The sequence below is a fragment of the Meriones unguiculatus genome, chromosome 7 (genome assembly GCF_030254825.1).
Source record: "Meriones unguiculatus strain TT.TT164.6M chromosome 7, Bangor_MerUng_6.1, whole genome shotgun sequence".
NCBI classification, from domain to species: Eukaryota; Metazoa; Chordata; class Mammalia; order Rodentia; family Muridae; genus Meriones; species Meriones unguiculatus.
In genome coordinates this window covers 24,985,970-24,993,900 of record NC_083355.1, presented here as the reverse complement: position 1 = coordinate 24,993,900, position 7,931 = coordinate 24,985,970, and the positions used below count along the sequence as shown (strand labels likewise).

General features: G+C 48.2%; 1 long non-coding RNA gene across 1 annotated transcript; it reads left to right on the top strand.

Moving 5' to 3' along the window:
• The first annotated feature begins 2,254 nt into the window (after window positions 1–2,254).
• On the top strand, window positions 2,255–4,030 carry LOC132655154 (uncharacterized). Its single transcript, XR_009592810.1, has 2 exons — window positions 2,255–2,510; window positions 3,118–4,030. It is a non-coding gene; the product is annotated as an uncharacterized LOC132655154 (long non-coding RNA).
• Window positions 4,031–7,931: the final 3,901 nt, after the last annotated feature.

Genomic DNA, 7,931 nt, shown 5'->3' with positions numbered 1-7,931 from the left:
GGCCAGAGTGAGGTGATGTTCCTGGACAGCCAGGGCTGTCAAAACCCTGTCTCGAAAACAAATGAACATACAAAAAATTAAAAACACTAGAACAACCAGATTCATTTAATTTAGTTCTAGGAACAAATCGGTGTCCCTGGATGTGGTGATAGATGCCCTTACTTTTTGTGCTCACCTTGGTCAACATAGCACGTTCCAGGCCAGGGCTACATAGTGAGGTGTGCGTGTGTGTGTGTGTGTGTGTGTGTGTGTGTGTGTAAGCATGGCCAGGGTACAAGCTCAGTGGCCAGAAGATGTCAGGTGTTTCCCTTTCTCACTTTCCATCTGTTCCTTTGAGACAGATTTTCTCTCTAAACCTGGGGCTTATGTCTGTTCAGCCAGGCTGGAGCCAGAAAACCACAGCGATCCTCCTGCCTCTGCCTCCTTTAGAGCTAGAGATACAGGCAAGCGCAGACCACCTGTCTGATTTTGTGGGAGCTGGAATCTACACTCTGCTCTTCATGACTGCAAGCAAACACTCTGCTGAACCATCACTCCAGCCCTCAAATGCTTTAAAAAAAAACTTTACATCTATCTATCTGTCTGTCTGTCTGTCTATGTATATATTCATAGGGGCACATGTTGAGGTCAGAAGATAATTTTCCAGGGTCTGGAGAGATGGCTCTGAAGTTAGCAGCACTGGCTGCTCTTCCAGAGGACTGAGTTCAATTCCCAGCACCCACATGGCAGCTCACAACTGTAATTCCAGCTCCAGGGAATCCAACACCCTCACATAGATATAAAAATACAGGCAAAACACCAATGCATATAAAATAAGTGTGTATTGGGGAATAAGATAGCTTGCCAAAGTTGCTCTGTTCCTTCCACATGTGAGTCCGAGGGCTCGAACTCTGTCAGGTGTGGCAGCAGGCACCTTTACCCTCGGAGCCAGCTGGCTGGCCACCCAAATGAGACCTTGAACTTGCTCCTTAGATGGGGCTGACCTTGAACTCCTGATCCTCCTGAAGATAGTAGCCAAATAAAATTATAAATGTGTACTACCACACCTGGCTTCACAATCTATTCTTAAATACCATTAGTAAAGTAATTGTTAGTCGGGGTCAAAGATCAAAGTCCTTACACCCTCCAACGGTCTGCTCACATTTCCTTCCACTGGCTGCCGCTCCGGCTCAACCTCCCTAACGCTGAAACCCCTTAATATAGTTCCTCACGGGTGGTGACCCCCAACCATAATTTTTCACTGCTACTCCATAACTGTAATTCCGTTAGTTAGGAATCATATCTGATATGCAGGATACCTGGTATGTGACCCCTGTGAAAAGGGTCGCTTGACTCCCAGGGTGTCGAGACCCACAGATTGAGAACCATCACTTTAAAACTATGGGGCTCACTTAATAAATAATTTTCTTTAGGTCTTGTTCAAAGGCTTGTCTGGTGTCCCTATTTAATATGGCAATCATCCAGTCCAAAATTAAGATTACCCTTAATCTTACTTTGCCTTTATTTATTTATTTATTGTTTTTAAAAGGTAAGTTTGTTTTGTCTGGGGATGTAGTTCAGTTGGTAGGATGCTTGCCTCGAACTCATGTAGTCCTGGATCCCATCCTCAGAACCTCAGGTGCTCTGTGTGGGGAGGCATGCACCTAGAATTCAGTGGAGCAGAGGATCAGAAAGGTCAAGGTCATCCTGGGCAACTTAGACATTTTGAGGCCAGCTTGGGCTAGAGACCTCATCTCAAAGAGAAAAAGAGGGGCTAGAGAGATGGCTCAGTGGTCAGAAAGCATTGGCAGCTCCTCCAGAGGACTCAGCACACAGGCTTTGGCTGGCTACATCTGTAATTCCAATTGCAGGGTGTCTGATGCCCCCTTCTGGCCTCTGAGGGCACCAGGCACATGTGTGGTATACAGATAGACATACATGCAACTAAAACACTCATGTATATGTATATACACACACAAATATATATGTACACATACGTACACACACACACACACATGTTGGGGTTTGGCCTGGTGCTCTATGTATTCAGATGCTAAATACTAGCCCCCAAGATCTGGTTGCAGTTCAGACAAACATTCTCCTGTACACTAAGTGATATTGTGTAAACTTTGATCCCCAATATTCTCTGATTGGTTAAAATAAAGAAAGGCTGGAGCCTATAGCTGGGCAGGATAGAGGTAGGCAGGGCCTCTGTTGCTAGGCGAGAGTCTCAAGTAGGGGCCAGGAGACTGAGAGAAAGTGAGAGAGAGGAGGAGGAAGAAAATGGAGAAACAAAAGCCGGGTGTAGTGGTGCTGTCCTGTAATCCCAGCACTCGGGGAGGTGGAGGCAGGCAGATCTCTGTGGGTTAGAGGGCAGCCTGGGCTACAAAGTGAGGCCAGGACAGCCAAGGCTACACAGAGAAATTCTGTCTCGAAAAAAAAAAAACAAAAACAAAAAAACAAAACAAACAACGACAACAAAATGAAAGGTGGAGAAACAGGACGTGATGGAGCAGATCCAGCCCAGACAGGTAATTTGGGAACGCAGCTGGGAAATAGCCAGACTAGCATGGAAAATTAGTTTAAATCGCACCCGCCCGGTTACTGTGCTAAAGCTGTGCTAATAAATTGCTAGGTCTCTGTCTTCATTATTTCGGGGCAGGGGCTAGCCGGATATGGTAAGAGCGCCAAAGAGTCTAATAATTCTACCACGAAATATATCGTTTTAAATTTTTTAATTAATTTATTTTTATGTGTAACTTTATTTTTAATTTATCGTTCGAGTTGGGGTGTCTCTGGGTAGTCCTGGCTGGCCTGGAAGTTGCTCCGCAGACCAGGCTGGCCTCAAACTCAAGAGATCCGTCCGTCTCTGCCTCCTGAATCCTGGGATTAAAGGTGCGCAGCACCTCGACAGGCTTATTCGTATAATTTTAGGTGTGTGGGTGTTTTGCCTGCGTAAACGCCTGTGTGTCACCTGCGTGCCCGGTGTCAGAGCAGGAGGCCTGGCGATGGATGATCCCTCTCCCAGTCTGCTTTATCACTCAGAGCGCTGCCTGTGGCTTTTAGCACGGCCTTCTACAGCAAACACAATCACCGCAGTGATTGCTCTTTGTCCTCTTGTGCACGCTTACATTTTAGGCCGCTCGAGTGTCGGATGGCTGCCTGCTTGCTGTACACACCGGGCTGAAAATAGCTTCTGGCACGGGCGAGGCGCTCACTCAGCAAATACCTCTTGAATGAACAAATCAATGCGCTCCCTCCAGAAAACTGAGATCCCGCGGCTTTGCAATCGGCATTCTGACTTCATCCTTCGGAGCAGGAGTTTTGTTGGGTGGGTTTCCTCATCCCTTGGCCCTCCCTCTCTTGCTGGATATGCCATGGCTGTGAAATAGGTATGTCTGCTCTCCTCACAGGCCCCTGCAAGCCTGCCGTTCTCTATAGAGCTGTTCCTCTCATCCAGAATAGCTTTTCTCTAAGAGATGCCCGGCGGTGCTCAGGGAGACAGAGGCAGGTGGATCGCTGTGAGTTCGAAGCCAGCCTGGTCTAAAAAGAGAATCTCGAAAAGCCGAGAGAGAGAAAGGGGAGGGAGAAAGGGGAGGGGGGCTGGAGAGGTCACAGAGAGCTTTTTGAGGCCCCGTTTGAGCGCTACTACCCCCTGCCTCCTCCTCTTACATTCTGTTTTCCCTGGCGCTGGGTTTAACCTCCGGTGAGAGAGGAATGAGGGAGCTCAACTCTCACCCTGCACCTTCCTGGAGCAACCTCTAGAGGGCAGTCTCACACCGCGCTCAGCCTTTTCTACCACAGCCCCTCTGCATGCACGCGTGGATGAATCAATCGGTGGGTCGTTGGGTGGGTAGGTGGTGAGTGGACAGGTAAGCGGAGTCGGTACAGTCCACCTGGTCTTCGGACTTGGCAACTTCTGAAACAGGCGTCTAACCTGACTGCTTTAGCAATGGCAATAGACCCATTCCTTAGCCTCATAGTCTTAGGTTGGGGACCATGATTGAAACTTGGAAAAATACACACACACACACACACACACACACACAGAGAGAGAGAGAGAGAGAGACAGAGAGAGACAGAGAGAGACAGAGAGAGATAGAGATAGAGAGAGAGAGAGAGAGAGAGAGAGAGAGAGAGGTTTCAAAATGAAAATAGAAAGTCACATTATGGAATTAAAGTTTAAATATATAGCTATACTGTATTACCCAGTCAGCTGCAATTCAATTTGTATAGAGCTTGTGAGATGCCAGTATGTCTTACTTGTTTTTAAGTGTCAAGCCATGCTGGGGTGCTAGAAGGGGGCAGAATTGAATTCAACTGCAGACTCCCACCAGAGGACTTAGAATTTTATCTCCCTCCTCCTTCGAGGGCAACAGCCAAACACCTCCGTCTTCAGTGACAAAGACTCTCTCTCAGGCATCTTCCTTCATCTCCAGCTAAGGTGGGAGGAGGCTTCCCACGGAGTGGGAGGAGGCTCTACTGTCTGGGACTCCCAGCCCAGGAGGTGGGCTGCGGAATCGAGAACAAATATGGCCTCTGGCTCCCTGGCTCCGCAGGGCACTGCCTTGTTCTTCCACAGGGAACCCATCAGACACTCACACCTTGATGTTAGGCCTCTCAGTCCATAGCGCTGAAAACTAACATGCTTTCTCTCTGTCTGCACCAGCCCCCACAACCCCAGGGAGTGCTGGGTAAACCCAAGGTCTTATGAGTGCTAAGAAAACACTCAACCGCTGAGTGGCTTTATTTTTTTAAAAAAAACATAAGAAACGAGAGGGCCAGGGAGACAGCTCAGAGCGTAAAAAGTGTTTATCGTGCAAGAGTGACTGATTCAGGGCTGGAGAGATGGCTCAGCGGCCAAGAGCACTGTCTGCCCTTCCAGAGGTTTCTGAGTTCAATTCCCAGCAACCACAGGGTGGCTCCCAATCATGCCAGGATCTGATGCCCTCTTCTGGCCTGCAGGCATACATGGGGATAGAACACTCATCTACACAATAAGTAAATGTAAAGAGTAATTCAGGTGCCCTTCACCCAGAGTCTGGGGAGATGGCTCAGTGGATAAAGGACTCAATCATAAAAGCGTGTGGCCTGGAATTTGGATTCCCAGCACCCACGTACATGCCAGGTGGACACGGGAGCCCACTTCCAATTGTGGAGATGGGGATCCCGGGAGCAGACTGGCTAGCTGGGCTAGCCTGTCGGCAAGCTCTGGACTCAACTGAGAGATCCTACCTCGATACGTGATTGTGAAGATTGACACTTCCTGTCAACCTCTGGCCTCCATCGGTACCGGTGCACTTAGGAAAACAAGCATACAGCGCACGCACAGGCGCACACTTGCAAAGGAGAAGAATCAGGCCGAATGAACAGGAGAGAAGAAAAATGCATGGCCTGCCCCTCAAGCCCTACGGAACCCACTGGGCATTACCAGCTCTATCTTGCGGCGAAATGACTGATGTTCCCATGATGGTACTAAAGTGCTCGCTGTGAGTCTGGCCCTGTGCCGAGCCCTTTGCTTGTATTATCTCTCACTTTGTCTTTATGGACACTTTCCAGAAAAGGACACTTCAGTTCAGAGAGCCTAAGTGAATTAATGACTGGGCATCAGGATTCGAGCCTGTTTGACTTCAGAGCCAGAGGTCCCATCTCGACATAAGACATAACACCCTCTTTCTAAGTGGCCTGCCACATGCACACCAGCAGCTATTGTGTGGTGCATACTTGCAATCTGTGGGGCCAAAGCAGGAGAATCTAATTCAGGATACGGCTGCTGGGCCAAGAGAGCTAGGTCTGCGTGATCCAGCCCAGGAGACAGAGGCAAGCAGATCTCTGAGTTCAAAGCCAGCCTGGTCTAGAGCAAGCTTCAGGGTAAAGAAAAAGCTTAGGTCCAAACATGGTGGCACATTCCTTTAATACCGGCACTCAGGAGGCAGAGGCACGCGGTTCTCTGAGTTCTAGTCCGGGCTGTTCCGGCACTTTGGTGGAGAGTGAGTCGAGAGGCAGTTCAGTGGAGTTGAGTGCAAGTCGCTTCAGTTTGTGGAGCTCAGGGGTAGTTTCACCTGGAGAGTTTTTACAGAGACAGGTTGAAGAGAGAACAAGCTACACTCAGGGGAAGGCAGAATGAGCCAGAGAATGAGAAGGAGCCAGAAGATTAGAACGCATTACCAAAGAGGATCCAGACAGTCCTGATGAGACCTGATAGGCTAGGGTCAGCTAGTAGGGGAGGAAGGACCTCCCTTATCAGTGGATGAGGGAGGGACATAGGGGGAAAAGAGGGAGGAAGGGTGGGACCAGGAGGAGATAAGGGAGGCTACAAAGTGAATACATTGTAGTTAATAATAAAAATAATAATAAAGAAAAAATACTTGAACTACTAAAACACACACACACACACACACACACACACACACACACACACACTGCCTAAGTCAGGATGAGGCCAAACTGAGCAATTCAGACAGAAGCTGAGAGAAGCCAGTTTGAATCAGTCAGCTCGGAGAGGAGTTTTGAGCCAGGCAGCTGGGTTGAACCAGCCAGTGAGAGTTCAGAAAGAACTAGAAAGGGTGAGCTTATTCTGCAGTAAGTCTCAGAGGCTGAACACATTCTAGGCCTGCATTAAATTGTACAGAGGCTGGAAGCTTCCAGGCCCAGGACTAGGTTAGCAGGGGCAGTAAGCCTCTGAAACGACTTACAGAGACAAATAAAAGAGGCTTTTACACAAACTGGCCAGAGTGGTACACTGCACAGGCCTGTTATTCCAGGACTGAGGAGGTGGAGGCAAGAGGATTACAAGTTCAAGGTTATCCTCGACTACGTAGTGAGTACAAGGCCACCGGGAAGTCATTCTCTCTCCCACACACAGCATCAAACATTATTCTAAACATTTATTGATTATTTATAGTGTCTGTCTATCTATGTGAACCATGGTTTGAACTTACAGCAAATGTGGGTTTTAGGGATCGAACACAGGTCCTCAGGTTCGGCAGGAAGTACCTTTACCGCCTGAACCTTCTTGCCAGTCCCAAACACCATTATTTATTTATCTATGTATTATTTATTTGTTTATTTTTGGTTTTATGAGGCAGGATTTGTCTATGTAGCCTTGTGTATCCTGGACTTGCTCTGACCAGGTCGACCAGGCTGGCCTGGAACTCGAAGCTATCACCTGCCTCTGCCTCCCTGAGCGCTGGCATTACCGGCACGTGCCACCACACCCGGCTGTGGGTTGTTGGGTATTTTTTGGTGTTGTTGTGGTGGTGGTTGTTTTTTGTATTGAGACAGGTTTCTCTATATAGGTCTGACTGTCCCAGAACCGCTTTGTAGACCAGGCTGGCCTCAAACACACACAGATCCACCTGCCTCCGCCTCCCAAATGCTGGGATTAAAGGCGTGCGCCATCACCGCAAAGGCTCTCCACACCACTCTAAATTCTGCTTGTGCTGGGCTGGGGATCAAAGCCAGAGCCTTGAGTATACTGATCACTTTGCGGCTTGAGCTCCGGCTCCCATTACAAACACTTTACATAATTCACGTGGCTGAATAGGGGATTTTTTTTTTTTTTGTAAAGATTTCTTTATTTGGGGCTGAAGAAGAGGTGGCTCAGCAGGTATGAGCACTGGTTACTCTTCCAGAGGAGTTGGATCTAGTTTCCAGCACCCACACGGCAGCTCATAAGGGTCTGTAACTTTAGTCCCATGGGATCCAACACCCTCTCCTTGACTCTCTGGGCATCAGAGATATCATGTCTGTGATGCATAGACATGCATACAGGTCAAACACCTACATCTCTGCCTAGGGGCCAGAGTGAATTTCTGGTTTTTTTTTTTTTGTTTTGTTTTGTTTTTAGTTTTTGCTTTATTTTTTGTTAAGTTCATACATGCATACAGGATACTTAGATCATACCTGCAACCCCACTCCCCACTCCCCTACCCTTCACATCCCCCTCCAAA